The sequence below is a fragment of the Drosophila serrata genome, unplaced genomic scaffold (assembly GCF_035046125.1).
Source record: "Drosophila serrata isolate PLE 108 unplaced genomic scaffold, ASM3504612v1 contig_98, whole genome shotgun sequence".
Taxonomy (NCBI): Eukaryota; Metazoa; Arthropoda; class Insecta; order Diptera; family Drosophilidae; genus Drosophila; species Drosophila serrata.
The window spans coordinates 326,035-343,112 of NW_028256996.1; the positions used below are offsets into that span (position 1 = coordinate 326,035).

Sequence of the window (17,078 nt, forward strand, 5' to 3'; positions counted from 1 at the left end):
ATTTGTGCAGATTTTTTATATTTAATGCCAACTGATGCAATTAACATGTTTTTAATTAGCACCCAAAATTGATTTATGCCACACAATTCTCGAGTTGCACATTTCTCGATGTTGAATATTATTTTTAACCGAAATTCTTTAAACACTTATTTTTAAAATAAAATTCGAGCCAGATGAATGTGTTGTTTAATCGAATGAATTAATATTCACAAAAATATGTATCGGTATCGGATCGCAGATTGACACAGACCGACGCGTCGAATATATAAATGCCAGACGTGGATATAGTTTGTTTAAAATGCTGACGATGATGGAATTGAATTGCTTAATACATATTATTTATTATTTATTAGAACAGAGTGAAATTAACATATATTTAAGGGATGAATCGGCACTTAGAGAGTCTTGGAGCTCTAAGCCTAGAGTTAAATATATGTATTTAGTAATGTACTTATTATAGGCAAGAAAAGCATTTAAACAAACACATTTGCATACTCGTCAGTAGCAATATGAAACTTAATCAACAGCTTGTTTTCCGATCGCATTGCTATATCAGTGGAGGTGCCCTCAGGTGTGTTCTCCAGGTACAACATGTACTTGGTAAAGAGTACGGACGCCCGGTGAATGGTACCGGAACCAATATGGAATTCCGCACAGAGTGGGCAAGTGAGTCAGAATCTTGGAATGGCAATGGCAATGGCTCAATGGGTACGGGATGGGCTGGGTTGGGCTGGGAATATTGTATGAATTCAGCCACAACTGCTAATTGCAAAATCAAATTGAGCTGCCAAAATGTGTCCAGGCAAAGATTACCTCATCAACAACATCATCATCACCATTGGTACATCTACCTCCCGAAAATGGCAATGCGCGAACCGAATGTTTCCTGGAAGAACCCGATTGTTCGCACCGTGGCTCTGCTCTGCGGCTAATTACAAGGCAAACGCATTTTAATTTTCATAAAAATTATCAAAACCTCTCACTTCCTCTCCCCAATAGATAAATAACGAAAGCGAGAAACAATTGAACAATTGAGCAAGAATAACAAATGTTCGATGCTGATAAATGAATTCCGCGAATCTGCCGAGGCCACCACCAGCGTTGAAAATTCGCAATGTTTTTTCCAGTTCCGCTGCTTAATGCTCATAAAATGTATAAATAGTTTTAAACTTAATTAAACAAAAAAAAAAAAAAACAATGCACAAAAATCAATATATAACGAGCTAAACGGAGATCAACAAACGACCTGACGATCTCCCCCAGCCCCTTTTTTTATTTTCTTTCAATACTCATTTCGAAAACAAATATAAATCGATTGACGTCAAATCGATTATGATAATGATAATAATGTTTAAAGTGCAAGCAAGCAGCAACAGTCAGCACAAAAACTTTTCAAATAAATTAAATACTTGAGAGCGGTGGAAACCCATTTTTCTGCATAAAAGGGAATAGAGATACTGATAACGTCACATTTAAGACATATTATTTTACGTGGTGTTTTGAAATTTAAATAATATTTGCACATTAGTTTCCCTCGAAACATAAGGCTTTTGAAACAGATGCGCGTTACTCATCATATGCATATGTACACATATATTTTGTTTGAAAAATCAAATTCGAGAAATCTTCGTTACTTTCTATAAAATGTAAATAAAAGTTGCATAACCTAAGGGTTACTGAGCTAATAATCATGGAAGCTATCATTATGTATAAATATTGTTTCCGCTTTTTCCTCTAACTAACCCAAACAAAACTTCTCACAGAAACCTTTCCTTGGGTATAGTCTATGCTTATTACAAGCTGAATCCAATGAAAATATTTGTGCCATATGTTAGGACACAATGGTACGTAATTGATACGAAATATCAGCAAATAATAGTGCCTAGGTACCGGCATACATGGATGCATTTCGAAACGGAATAGGGTTCGACTTATCGCATCCGTTACGATATCAAAAAAGTGTAAATAAGTATAGTTTTTACCCAGAACCGCAGCAGCAGCCCGATAAGTCAGCACCAGATATCTGATATGCCGATATGTACAATATAAACTTGCGCCCTTGAACGGTTGGCGGTTCGGAGAATAACCGCATAACCGCATGTCAAGTGGATATATCCGCCGAGCGTCGAACTTCGATCGGTATATTCCAGGAATGCTAATCTCTTGTTTATCGAAAACATTTGTTTGAGAGATTACCAGATTTATATGGAATTAGGTTTTTGTATTGAAAATAAACAAGCTTGATATAGTTGTTTAAGAGAAATAATAATAATAATAATTGTAAAACTTTAACCATATGAATATATGAACCATATATACCTTATATTCTTGATCAGCATCAACAGCTAAAAAAAAAAATTTTCGGCATTTTACTTTTGCACATTTGAAATCATGATCCTATGACAAATTGCAAGGGTATACAAACTTCGAAGTTAACTTTAATTCTTCTCTTCTATATTTTAAACTTTGTTATTTCTCTATATTTTACATTTCGATCTTTTACGATATTTCAAATTCTAAGCAAATTCAGGTCATTACCCCGGCTTGAAAACACATATGCCATAAGGCTTGAAAGTGATCGGTGGGCGCGCGGCCTCTGAATGATGAAATTTGCGCCGACACAAAGCTCATTCCGTATACGCAGCGTTGTCCACGCGCCTTAATTTATGTGAATCGCTGCCGCCACCGCCGTCGAGAGTCGAATTAAAATGTTAATGAGTTAGTGAAATATTAACGGCAAGCACCGTTCTGTATGCCAGCGAGTCTTTAGAGTCACAGTCAGGTAATTATGCCTGCATTGACCTCTGTACCTGACACTACTTCAATCCCTTAGAGCATATCTAAAGTGCACTTAGTAAAAATGCAAAAATATAAAGCACAACAGAAAAATTTAAGAAAAGAAAATGTCGAGAGAAGTAATTAAATGTCGGGCACAAGAGGCCAGAAAAAACGCTAAAAAAAACTCATATAAAAATTTAAATGCAAACCCTGTGAGTAGGGAAAAGTTTATGCTTGGCACTCGCTCAGGTTTTGGCCATTAAAACAAACTATAAACAAGAAATGAATCTAAGTTATCCAAAGTTTGTATACCCTTCTATATTGCAATTCGATCATTTATAACTGATACAATATAATATTTAGAAAGTTGTGTTAAAAAACAACGAGGTAAGTCTTACTTTCATTACAGTCACCAATATTTACAGTTTTGCAGTACCAGTGTTACTCTTACAGATTTGCATAGAAACGAAAGTTTCTATGTCGCCTATAATATACGATCATCACTGCGTCGCAAACTTCGGACTGATATTATAACACCCTGGATACTCTTTATCTCTACCCAAGCCCAACATATTTGGATACTTAGTGCAGGGCGGCCGCGCAGCAAAAATGAATTGGTAATAAAATGTGAAAAATAGCGTCATTTAAAATATTTAAATGCAGAATAAATAAATAAAAATAATATTGCAGTATCAGCAGCTCTGGCGCAGCGCCTCCCTCGTATATATGGCATTGTGGGTCATAATTCATCGTAATTCGTTATATAAGATTTCGAAAAAGAAAGCCGCCCTGTTCGATGGAAAATGTCGGAGCCAGTGTAGCTAGAATTCCAATTGATCAACCCCGACGACTTTGATTTCATCCTATACGTTAGTTTCTAAATATTTTATGGATAAAGAATATAAAATAAATAATAAATAAATAAATTAAAAATAAATTAATTAAAAATACTCAACTTCTATCATAGATTTTGAAAAATATCCTTAAAAATGTCCCTTGTCTAGCTATCTGTTTCAAGTATTCTGATTGTACCCTCTAATTTTTTTTCCGGACTTTTATAAAAAAATAATTTTCAGTGCATTGCAGTTACCCCAAATCAACCTCTTTACTGTTTATATTTTATATATTTTATTTATTACATATTCATCCTCGCTTTTCGTCCTTGTCGTATGAATACTACGTATGTATGTACGTATTTAGTGTTCGCCATTTATTTGGTTTTTATTTGTACTTATTTATATTTTCTGGCTGGGCAGTATAGAGTCCTTCTCTTGTTGTCCTTCCCAATAAATTGTAAGAAAAAAAAATTGGAAATTGGTTTGGTGAGGCCCAAAAGTATTTCTTCTTTTCCGTTCTTTTTTTTTTCTTCCTTTGGAATTAATGCCAAGTAAAGAATGTCTGGCCTTTTGAGACGGGAAACGGGACTCCCCGTTTGACACTCCACTATGGGGGCTTGAACCCAGGGACTTATCGACATATACATACACGTTGTGACAGCTTTTATTGCGTGTAAACAACGAAATGATCTGCTTGTAGCAATAGACGCGTCACTGCAAAGAGACAGTGGACCGGGAAAGGAGATAACGACAGAGGAATACCCTGGGAAGTGGGACATTAGCTAGACAATAGTGGAAATATTTATTACATAGGAAAACTCTTATGCGGCTGTTAAGAGATTCAGTTCTGTCATAGTAATTATTAGAAAAGAATGTAAAATTTAACAAATACACATTTATGTTAGACCTTTCTACCTCTTTTGTTAATTTTTAAAGATCTCAAAAGATCTTATCCAGGATATGCACATATCTTCACATAAAATCCTGTATCCCACTTTTATGACTCTCACAACATCTCGACCTACTGCTACTGGGGGTGAGACAGTGCTAAGCAGAGTTCCGCATAAAATAGACTTTTCAATGGACTAAAAATGTAAATCATGTAAGACAGTCGACACAGTTCCAGGCATATCCTTGCTGATTATGTATCCTCCGTAGAGTGTGAGAAAGAACTCCGTGTATGAGTAACGAGAGTTCATTCTGACCATGTCAGGGTCCCAAAAGCTTGTCTATCGCTTGACAAGTTCCAAATTTGTTCAATCTATGCAATCCCCCCAAAGTCGGTGAAAAAGAATAATTTATTTGGTACGGCGATTTAGGGTTATTTTTTTGGGATGGGTATCTTGTAAGAAACTATGTTTCTCCGGGTTCTTATGGGAATAAATTAAATTCTACGAAATTTATAAATTGTTTTTCTAATTGACTGCCACTTAAATAGTTTAAATCGCGAACTTTTTAAGCTGGATATCTGATATAATTGATTTCTTTATTTAATTTAACTGAACTTAAATTTCTTTGACTTCCATGAAACTTTCATCTCCCTCCCCCTTCCGTTTCCTTTAACCCCCTGCTGCTAAGCCGGATTCAATAACAAATAATTTCCTTTTTGGCCGCAATTCTCATTGATTTTTTGTTCTTGCGTCGCTTTGCTCATTTTGCTAAATAAAAAATGCTAGGAAAAGGCTTTTCGCTTATATTTTCCTTTATCTCCTCCTCCGATTTGGGCAGCAGCCAAGAGCAAGTGATCCTTCGGCAGGACTTACTGTAAAACGACAAAAAAAAAAAAAAATATATATATATATATATAAAAAAAAGGAGAGCGCCAAGAAAAAGGCGAAACAAATGTTCGACAAATGAAATAAAATGTGTTTGAATGCCAGGGGCGGCGCGTTGCAAAGGGGTGCCGACATGTTATTGCATGTCGCAGCTTTTCCTGCCCTCCCTCATCCCCCTTAACTACTAGGCACCCGAATGGCGAAAATGTCATTCTTGAATTTGTTGTGGAAAATTTCTTATGAAATCGAAACAATTTTCAATAATGTATTTTATGTCAATGCGCGCGTATACCACACACTCCCCACAGATTCCTAGTCCCATAACCCACTCAGTTCCCAATCCCTGCTGCTCCGGTTTACTGTGGCGAATTGCATTACTATATATCCACAAAGAGAGAGGAGAGCTGAGTGTTTGGTCCTGCGTCTCGGGTTATTTTGTTGCACGCAATGTCAACATCACGACTGCAATTCAATTTCCTCCTTCGACGGCTGTGCTGACATGGGGCCAGCCAGGGATGTGACCCGGGATGTGACCCGGGTTGTGATTGGGGATGTGGCTTTGCGTGTTTACAGCAAAATCTTGAATGGCAAACACTTCTATGGTGGCAAAGAGAGCAGTGCGCAAAGATCCTGGGTAAACCCTAAGCGGGGATCAACCCTAAAAGCTGGACAAAGACTGAGGTAAAAAACTAAGCTGCAAATATTTTTTTAAAAAGGGCTTGGAATAAAAAAATCAATATACATACGAGCTTAAGAGAAGAAGAAAGGGAGGAGATATATTATGCGATCTCCAGTATTAATCACTAAAAAAAACGACTCACAAAATATGCACAAGCCATTAATAATTCGGGGAGAAAGCCAAAACTAAACCTGATTGGGAAAAACATCTTGCGCTTAGGTTGCAAATACAAATCATATTCATGCTTTTAAAAGCTTTTAACATATAATCGTTTCCGGCTCTCCAATTACCAATTGATATATTGTGTCCTTTGCAGGCCAACTTTTGACCCACTTAATGGCTGAGTGGTCCAATACGGTGGTCGTATGACGACGACTACGGCGGCTGTACATTTATAAGCCTCCTTGGTCTGTCATCTAGCGAACCCCACCAGCGTCTCCTCTTCATTGAAAATTGTGTTCAACTTTTTGATTTTTGTTTTGCTTCTTAATGGCGTCTACAGCTAAATCCACTTGCAAAAGACGCCAAACGGCCTTGAACCATTTGGCAATTAAAGCGCAACAAACGCGGCGCCACCGCTAAATGCAGCCAACGTATGCATATATTTCTCGATGTTTTTCGAAAAATATGCATATATTTTTAAACGTCGTGAAAATTTAAAATACATCATCACAAAATTTGTCGGACATTTTTCGGAAGCAAAAGGAATTTCACTGTTAAGTAGTTTACAATTAATAAAAATATATATTCTTATATATTATATTTTATATATTATATATTATATATTATATATTATATATTATATATTATATATTATATATTATATATTATATATTATATATTATATATTATATATTATATATTATATATTATATATTATATATTATATATTATATATTATATATTATATATTATATATTATATATTATATATTATATATTATATATTATATATTATATATTATATATTATAGATATGTATATGGTTGTAAGCTTCAGACTATAATTATTACCCCTTGTAAAAGCGCATTTTATTTTTTAATATTGATTTAAATTTTAAAACATTCAAATTTCGATCAATTTTCTTCTTTTAATTTTAACGATTTAATTTTTTGTACAAACCAAAGCTTAAAAACTTCAGAGCTCAGCCAGTTCGAATAAATTCATAAATCTGCATACCTAAATTTGTATTGGTATTTATATACATATTTTAATATATATAAAAGATTTAATAGAAAAAAGTGTATCTTATTCACAGAAATATTTATTTTCTTAGCGTAGTTACTTTTGTTGAATACGCTTCTATTTATCAAATTTATCAATATCTTTTACAGAAGGCGACATCTTTCAGGTGAGAGGAATATCTATCTAAATTGAGGGCACAACTTATGCCTAAAGTAATAAATTAAGGCAATTAGTCGCATCTTAGTTCTTCTCACTATTGCTACACCTTCTCCCTGCCGTATGCCATATTATCATCATCTTCATCGGCACACCTTTTAAACGTAATTGTAGCAATTTAGACACCATTCCCGCCCAAGTTCTCGCCCCATTATAAACTTTAGGGGGAGGAGTGCGATGCAGAGCAGACTCTTGCCTTCAGACGCATACGCATAAAATTTTAATGAGATTGTTAGCGGCATAAATTATATTTATATATATGCAGAGCTGGGCTAAGGAATAGGTTAGAGCGACCCTTAGAGCTTAAGTAAGGGTGAGGCTAAGGAAAAATGAGATGGAGCACTCTCAACTGCGGAAGAGTGAAAGACAAAGAATCATTCGACGTAGACGTCGCAATGAAGAACTCCACAATTATAATATTCAAATGCGGAACATCACACCATCTAACGCCACCCACCACAATTTACTTCACTTTAAACGAATCCACACTCCACTCAACGCCGTACCACAGCTCACCTCTAGCTCCTCGAAAAATTTAAATGCAATTTTTAATATGCCATAAAAATTGCTTTTAGGTGCTCCATAAAAACTCAGAAGCAGACTGCAGCCGCATCTGATAAAACAAGTAGGGATTTGGCACAAACGAGTGCCTCGACTTTAAAAGTACCTGGTAGTTAGTTCTGAAAAAAACATTGCCTACTTTTTGGTCGCTATATTTACTAGGTAACTAGAATTTACGTTTATAATTTTGAGTTCTATTGTAAGCTACCATTTATAAATAATGAACAAAAATTATATTTGTTCGTCCTACTGTTCGTTATTTCGTTATTTAGTGTGCTGTTTGCTGTTGATTTATCAGGTGCTCACTGTAATTTCAATTTGTTGTTCAATCAGTTAATTATATGCTTAAAACCCCTCATACCCCAAGCTAAGCCCAGGCACTTGGCATGCCACTTAATTGGAGACGTGGCAGGTTTAGCTGATTTAATAAATGATTTACAGCTTTGGAGAGGTCTTCTCGAGCTAAACAGGTATGGGTCGTATTAGAACATTTATGGTTTTTATATGTGTCAATGATAAGTCTGTTTTGTCTTATCGCTGAGGTCGTATAATGGAAATAATCATAATTGTAATGCAAACAGCTTTCAGCAGTCCGAAAGGACGATTCAATGAGACGATAATAGGGTAATCCACAAACAATCAACTAACTGGGAAAGGACTGCTTAGAACTCTTCAATTTAATTTAACAGCACATTTCCTCTAAAGTTATATTTGAAGTTTATAATTGAGGCTTTCACTTTATTATTACACATCTTTCAACGTATTAAATCAATTTGTATTTTAATCAGTTTCTATCAATCTAGCTTAAATTATTTTTTCTTAATTTTTGACTATCCCTTTTTAATTCCCAAAAAACATTTTTTAAAACCTGGTATATAAATATATTCGGTCATTTTACCATAAAGTTTTTTACTTTCCCTTACCTAGCTATCCATTAAAAATAAACTTTCCTTTTATGTTTCCGCATTCAAATTATACCATCTCATAAGAAAAAGTATAGCATTTTAAACATTTATATAATGGGTTTTGAAAAATACAAATATTACAAAAATTACTCTACCTAACCGAAACAAGGTTCTTTGAATAGAATACATTATATCTTCTTTTTTATGCCATCGATCTCTCCGTTTTCGAACTGCCTTAAATGGCCTATCAATCAACATCAACTGCACCTAGCTTTCATGTTACCGCTTTAAAAATTCATTGCATTTTCCAATATCTGGGCGATCACTTCCAGGTAAGGTTTACACAACAATCTTACTTAGCTTTTGACCTAGTCAAAAGTGAAAGAATTTGAAAAAAATAACCAACAAAACTTTGTCAAACGAAAACTGCCCAGTCACATTACACCTCTTAACCCATTCGCACTCTAGGCACGTGCACTTCAATAATATGTTTACTTTGGCGGCAACGACAAATGTCACGTGGATAGCGAGCTAAGCCCCCGCAAGCCCTCAGTTTGTTAGGTGTAAAATCAATTAAATACGATTTCCAACAAGACCGGAACAGAAAAAAGTGATTTATGCCCACCAGCAAGCGGTGTCGAAACCGAAATTTTGTTGAGTGGAGAGAATTACAAGAAAAAAAGAAAGGAAACCAACTCGAAAAAATTATGGCATATATAACCAAAAATTTATATTCAAAATTAAGATAAGAAAAGATATAAGACATCAGAACTATTTAATGTCTAAAAATTAGCTGCAGTTAACATTTATCTCAAAAGTTTGTATTTTTGTAAACTGGCGTAAAGTTAAACTTAAACCACGAGCTTAAAGTAAATTAAAGAAATTAACCTGCATTTATTTATGATTTATATTGATAAAATAATTATATTGTCTGTAAGGGGTTTGCTCTGGTGATTAACACAACATATAACTTTGATTTTCAATATAAACCACAAATATTAAGCAAAACTATTTTAATTAACAGTTCAATTCTAACAAGAACGGAACTATCTTCTTTGCAAAGAAAATTGGTAGTCCATTTATTTCCAATCTGATAGATTTTATGTGCTAGTTTTTATAAGACTGATAAGAAAGTCACACCCTTGAAATGGGAAAAAACGATTAAATTATGGTAGAAAGGTTAAATGGAAAGTGTATCTAAACTAAAAAGATACAAAATGATAAATGATAATCATCGCTCTAGGAGCTTCACTTATTTTATTCCCCATTATGTTCAATAACTTTCATCTCAAGAACAAGTCTACGTAGTTTATAGAAAATGATCATCAAAATATACGATAATTGGTCCTCCTCCTCGTTACCTGATCCAGTACCTGTCATGGCCAAAAATAAGATACAGCTAGCGATGTCCGTTACCATTCCCATTTTCTCGTTTTATCGATGATTTTGATTGTGCTATTAAAGTTAAGTACCCGAAACAGAACCAAGCTCTGTGACTGAGACTGAACAAATTTCAACGTTTTTCCATGGCCATAGCCACAAGCCCACGCCCCATGCTAACACCACTCCCACTCGTACTTGGACTCGGACTCCCACTTTCAAATCCCGAGCTCTCTCAGATTCGTTGCCTCATTTGGCCAAAAATGTTTAACTACCGGAAAGGGGCGTTAATCTCTATCTCTCCTCCAGTCAGACTCCCGTCTCGGTGCTCGTGCTCCATTCTCAACTGAACTGACCAAGTCCACACTCAGCAAGTGCACCGTCGATAGCGATAATGACGATGATGATGGCGATGAGGACAGAGTTGGCGGTACCCCAAACAGAAATGGAAATATGCCCGGTACTTGGGGTAAGGGAGATAGAGGGAGCGAGCAATTAAAAACATGAAATGAAACTAATGAATACATTGAAAAAGTTATCAACAATTTATCGAAATATGATAAAGGTGATTAGATTTTTAGAGGGCAGTTCTAAGAAAGACATCCAAGCTTACACAAAACGATCTTTTTGGCCGGTAGTAGGACAAGCCTAAAAAGAAATAGTTTATTGTGCATTCTATTTCCTCTTTTCGGCCAACCGGAATTAAATGCCTTCCTCAACTATAATTGGGCACGAGTTAAGAATCTCCAAATCTGGATTTTTAATTTTAAAATATGAAAAGCTTATCGAAAAACCGGTAAAAACACCTAAGGCGGCTAGGGACAAAAATTCCTATATTATTTATGTTATTATTATAATGTCTTTGTAATTGTGAGTAACTCAGTACTTACTGTTTTGATAATTAAAGTAAAATCATCATCATCAAAGCGAAGTCATCTGGCTTATCTATAAAAAATAAAAATGGAGGAATGCATAAGAAGATATGGCTAAGATTTATTTGCAGTTGCAATTGTCAGTTGTTGATTATATAATGATCCGAGAGAGAAAGGTGAAATGTATGTATTTCAATTATAATCCGAAAATCCCCTTTGATATTCCTAATAGTTCCTCTTCCTTCCTTTACTACGCCGTCGATTGAAACTCAGTGGGGTGGGGGGGTGCATTGCACGTTGACGTTGCAGAGGCGCCAGCGGCAATGCAGTTACGACAACAGTCGTAAACGTGGGAGCCTTTTATGAGTTTCGCCCCGGACAGATCCACAACGGCAACGACAGCATTTGCTCCTGCCACAAAACGTGGGCTGGCATGGGAAGCAGGCGGGCGGTCGTAGGTGCCGCGGTGGGGCAACTATAGTTGGAGCTGTAACTATATGTGGTTAAAGCCAGCGGCAGCTGTTGCCGCCAATTGATTGAAATGCCGCCCGACCATTCGACTGATCGGTCGACGGTTGTCAGTTTGTCTTGGAGATGGCAGATAATACATATTAATATATAGATCCCATATGTATGTATATGTGCGATAAATCGATATTTTGTTAAAAAGAAATAAATATACAAATTAATTAACTAAAACCCTTCAAATATTTCAAATTTCAATGGTCAAACTTAACGATACTTTCAATATGGGCAATACACAACGATATTTTTCGATATTTAAAATTCGATTTTGTGCACAATTTTTATGAGAATTTTCGAAGGTTTAAAAACTTTCAATTTCGTATTTATGAATACATAAGCGCGCTGGTTCCTGGGCATTGCAATTGCACTGCAAACTGTTACAAAATTGAAATGCCGTTGAAGCAAAAAGCAATCACCCCAAAGCTTCAAAATGGGCCTACACACCAGGTCTCCCCCCGCTCCTACTATTTGTTGCGAGTTAGAGAGGATACAGCTTAAAGCCGAAGGAGTGGCAAAGACTGAAAGGGGCTGAGGAGTGGGATGATTGCTGGTCCAGAGCGAGGGCGGCATCGCAGAGACGAATACCTGTAAAAATCGTTACCCAGTTTAAACCAAACCAGCTGAAAGATCGTCGATATTGATATAGGCAAATTGAAAGGTTAAACAAGGAAGCTAACTTTTTTAAAACTGGAAAAGTAATAATTTTTTTTCTTAAAATTTTCCGATCGTTCCTATGGCAACTATATACATATATGTATATATACATATAGTCCACAGATTCACCATGCTCCGAATTATATACTAGTTAAATTATATAGAAAAATAACTCCATAGTTTCGTTAAAATAGCTTGATTTAAATTTGTTCCAAAAAAAATCTCGCACATGTGTGTATATGATTCCCAACTGGTTCTAACATCCCCAGAATAAAGTGACTTATACCGGCCAAGTCTCAGAAATGTGTGGTTACAAAAGTTGCAAGTCATTGCTTATTAGTCTGCAAAGTTAGTAACTGATCATACATACTTTCTGGTGATAGATACATACTGATCTTAGTTAATCACTGATCATAGTTCGTTTGAACGTGCGTATAGAAAATGTTTTTTCTACATATATTTTAGTATTTTATTTTTCGAATCATAAGCAGTTTTTCGTGTAATGCCTATAATCTGTTGGGAATCTTGTAAAATGAGGACTTAAGATCAATATAAAAAAAAACCAAAGGTAACATTCTTTAATATAATAAATATAATACTTTTGATGAAATAAAAGGCCCATGAAGAAAAACTGGTAAAATAAGAGTAAATAAACTTTTAAGAAGCAAATAAATAAATGAAATTTGATATGGGTTAATTAATTTATACCAAGATCATAGCACCCCTGCTTATTAAAGCATTCTACCAAAGCCTACTTAGACTTAGATAAAGATATCAGCAATATAATGGAATTCGAGTGAGTTTCCTTATGCAAAACATGCATTCCCTTTTCTGAACCAGTTTTAATGAGGTGCCATGGATCAAGCTAATGATGGATACAGCGAAGATTATAGTCACAAAATTTAGCAGTTTGATTTATCAAAACAATTGCCATTTAAATTTTTGGATTGCGCAGCACCTGTGTTTCTTTAACCGTGCGCGAATCGCGATCTTGTGAAATTCGCCAAATCTCAGCGACAGAAACTAGACTAAACCGGGTTGAAAGTACAAATAGTAGTCCCCGTTCCCGGTCCCCCAAGAACATCCCCAAAGATGATCTCAATTTGTGCTTTTGCTTTGCATTGGCATTGCGTCGTTTGCCGCTGAAAATGTTATTGTTATTGTGGCCAGGGTTGTTGCATCACCCAGCGTGCAACGACGGCGACAACAACAAGCCCCCCAGGCCGCCCCCTTTAGACACAACAACACCTTGTGACTGATTGCGAACGGCAACTATTTTTAGGCCGCCGTACACCGCTGATGTATCCAACACAGATAAACACTAAAAAGTATATAAATTGAAGCATTGAAGCCCCCTTGGCACCAGCACTGAGAGAAACTATTGATGGAACTGCACACAAATAATACTAACGGACAAATTGCTAGACGGACAAGCGGACTAGTGAATCCCATAAAAAAGGTAGAATCTAACACTATAGAAAAAGTATTTCAAAGAAAACTAAGTAAATTATATTATTATTAACGATCCCCAGTTCTCTTCGTGTGCCGTATAATGGCAAGTCATGCTACGCTCGTGTGATTTTTAAGGTCTTTGGCCCCCTCTCTCTTTCCATCTATGATCTTGCTCCCCAATCGTATATTTTGCTTTCATTCGTTCTCGGTTTCTGCTTTGCGCCTCTCTTCTTTGTTTTGGCTGCCTTCTTCTGTGTCGACTGCGAAACAACATTGTAAATGCATAAACATCAAGAAAGGAAACTAACGTCGTGAAGCCGAAGTTTAAATACCCTTGCAACTAAGACTTGAATTGTTATATTGATATTTATCGACAATTATATATGAACATTTTTTCGACAAATCAAAGTTTAAAAACGTATAACTAAGCCAAAAACATATTAATTTTAATTTGGAAATCTTTTAAATTTAAGTTTTTTATAAGGTTAAATGTTCTGCATGCCAGTTTCACCAGTTATTAAATGTTTAAAAAATAGTGTACTTCTTTTTCTGCCTAAGGTGGCTAAATGATCAAGAATATATATTCTTTATGGTCTCTGACATGACTCCTTCACAGTAAAGGTATAAAAATAGTAGATGGGCGATGCGCATTGCGATAGATACAGAGTAGAAGATAGTTGTCTTTGTAAACGGGACAGGCAGAAGACACACCTCAGAAATGCGCAGATTCTTGGATTCGATTTAGAGGGGGGAGGGGGGCTTCTCACTCAGATTCTTAAAACTTTTCCCGCTTTGTTATCCAATAATTGCGTCGCAATTGATTGAAGCGAACGACCATCTCTGCCTTCCTCAACTGCGCAACTGCACTCTCTTAATTGCTAACCAAATATTTTCCACAAACACTGTAATCAGATAATCAGATGGTCGAAAAACAACGCCACTCGAAGTGATAAGCCCCCTAGGCCCTACGTTGCGAATTTTTAAAAAAAGTTCATTAAAAGAATACAAATAAACTGTGAAAGTTGTATACAAAATTTTACAAAAAAAAAACAAAATTCATTATGTGTTCATTAAGATTTTGTTCATCATGTTCCAAGCTGTTGAATCTATTCTCATTGGGGCTTAGGTCTAAATATTGTATTCCTCATTAATAGATTCAAAACAAAACACGCATTAAAGACTCATCTTTCACTTATATTTAAAGAAAATGAAATAGCTTAAAGTCCTCCTCTGCTAATAGGTCAATAAATATTATTTTCGTGTCATATCAAACCTAATTAAGTACCCCTGGAAGACACACTTTCCTGGAAAAGGGAAAAAATTGTTTGCTTATTCGAATGCTAATCGGACTGACTGACTGACAAGGGAAAAATGTGTTTTTGTTTGCCAATCCATTTGAAAAATTAACCATTAAGTGACAGCTAATTAAGAGGACACCAATCGCCTCCAGCCCCACTTCTGCATTAGATACGCCCTGACCTTTTGATAGGGGCCTCCGGAGTAACAAAAAGTTCAAAGTTCAGCAATGTATTATTATCGAGAAACATATTTGAGCTTTTTGTTTTGATTTCTAGACATCCGGACAGCCGCCCAGAAGACATAAAGATGAGTCATGGGATCCGTGAATCATTTGCTCATTATGTACATAAAAAATAATAGAACACTTTAATATATACCCTCGAAATATTATCTGTTGTAGAAATTATTAAAAAAACAAGAAAGGAAGCTAACTTAGGCACGCCGAAGTTTATATACCCTTGCAGATAGAACTTCTATGAATAAAAAACCATACAATACAAATGATATATATTTGTGTTAAAAAACAGTGAAGTAATACCTGCTTTCATTGTATTTACCTATACATATTATATTTGCAGTTTTACATTCAAAGATTTGCATTTTTCCTCTACATCAAACGATCGTTTGTATGGCACCTATATGATATAATAGTCAGATTTTCATGAAATTTGACACAAAATTTAAGACTAATATAAAATGCCTATACCTAAAATTTGATGAAAATTAGTTGAAAACTGAAAAGGTTATAAATTTAATTGTATTAATTTCTCGATCGTTCCTATGGGAGCTATATGATATAGTAGTCTGATTTCCATAAAATTTTATGCAAAATTGTAGAGTATAGTAAAACGGCTATATCTCAAATTTGATCCAATTCTATTGAAAACTGAAAAAGTTAAAAAATTTTTTGTAAAAATTTTCCGACCATTCCTATGGCAGCTATATGATATGGTCGTCCGATCCGGCCCGTTCCGACATATATACGAGTGAGAGTATATAGAAGGCTAACTACAAAGTTTCATTCAGATAGCTTCAAAACTGAGAGACTAGTTTGCGTAGAAACGGACAGACGGACAGACGGACAGACGGACAGACGGACATGGCTAGATCGACTCGGCTGTTGATCCTGATCAAGAATATATATACTTTATATAGTCGGAGGTGCCTCCTTCACTGCGTTGCAAACTTCTGACTGAAATTATAATACACTGCAAGGGTATAATAAAGGAAGCTAACTTCGGCACGCCGAAGTTTATATACCCTTGCAGATAGAACTTCGATCACTAGGAATCCATACATTATATATCTTTATGCTAAAAAACAATGAAGTAATACCTGCTTTCATTTCATTCACCTATACATATTATATTTACAGTTTTACATTCACAGATTTGCATTTTTCCTCCTCATCTAACGATCGTTTGTATGGCACCTACATATATGATATAGTCGTCCGATTTTCATAAAATTTAACACAAAATTTAAGACTAAAATAAAATGGCTATATATCAAATTTAAAAAAATCTGTTTAAAACTGGAAAAGTAATAATTTTTAATTTGATTATTTTAATTTTCACTAAATTGTAGGGTATAATAATTCTAGTCAGAAACTTGCAAAGAAGTGTAAGAGTCCTTGCCTTTCCCTTTAAATCATAAATATTACTGATCAGCATCAACAGAATAGTCAATTTAGCCATTTCCGGTTGAAAAAACAGTTGTTTTGTTTGTTTCCGAAGTTAGCTTCCTTCCTTGTTGTTTCTGTTTTTTGGGGAAGCATTTGCATTAATGCAATTAGCTTCCTTCCTTGCAGGGTATAACAATTTTAGTCAGAAACTTACCTTTACCTTTAAATCATAAATATTATTGTTCAGCATCAACAGAATAATCATTTTAGCGATGTCCGGTTGAAAAAACAGTTGTTTTGTTTGTTTTCGAAGTTAGCTTCCTTCCTTGTTGTTTCTG

At 35.2% G+C, this 17,078-nt stretch overlaps 3 long non-coding RNA genes across 3 annotated transcripts in view; 2 read left to right on the forward strand and 1 right to left on the reverse strand.

Moving 5' to 3' along the window:
* LOC110184505 (uncharacterized) overlaps positions 1-17,078 on the reverse strand; it is a 155,433-nt gene that overhangs the window by 135,190 nt on the left and 3,165 nt on the right. Inside the window, exon 2 of the long non-coding RNA XR_015273449.1 lies at positions 11,205-11,259. This is a non-coding gene — a long non-coding RNA (uncharacterized LOC110184505). The remainder of the gene's footprint in view (positions 1-11,204; positions 11,260-17,078) is intronic.
* On the forward strand, positions 2,834-3,728 carry LOC147644787 (uncharacterized). Its single transcript, XR_015273455.1, has 3 exons — positions 2,834-3,165; positions 3,232-3,395; positions 3,469-3,728. It is a non-coding gene; the product is annotated as an uncharacterized LOC147644787 (long non-coding RNA).
* On the forward strand, positions 11,265-11,894 carry LOC147644788 (uncharacterized). The gene is made up of 2 exons (XR_015273459.1): positions 11,265-11,369; positions 11,460-11,894. It is a non-coding gene; the product is annotated as an uncharacterized LOC147644788 (long non-coding RNA).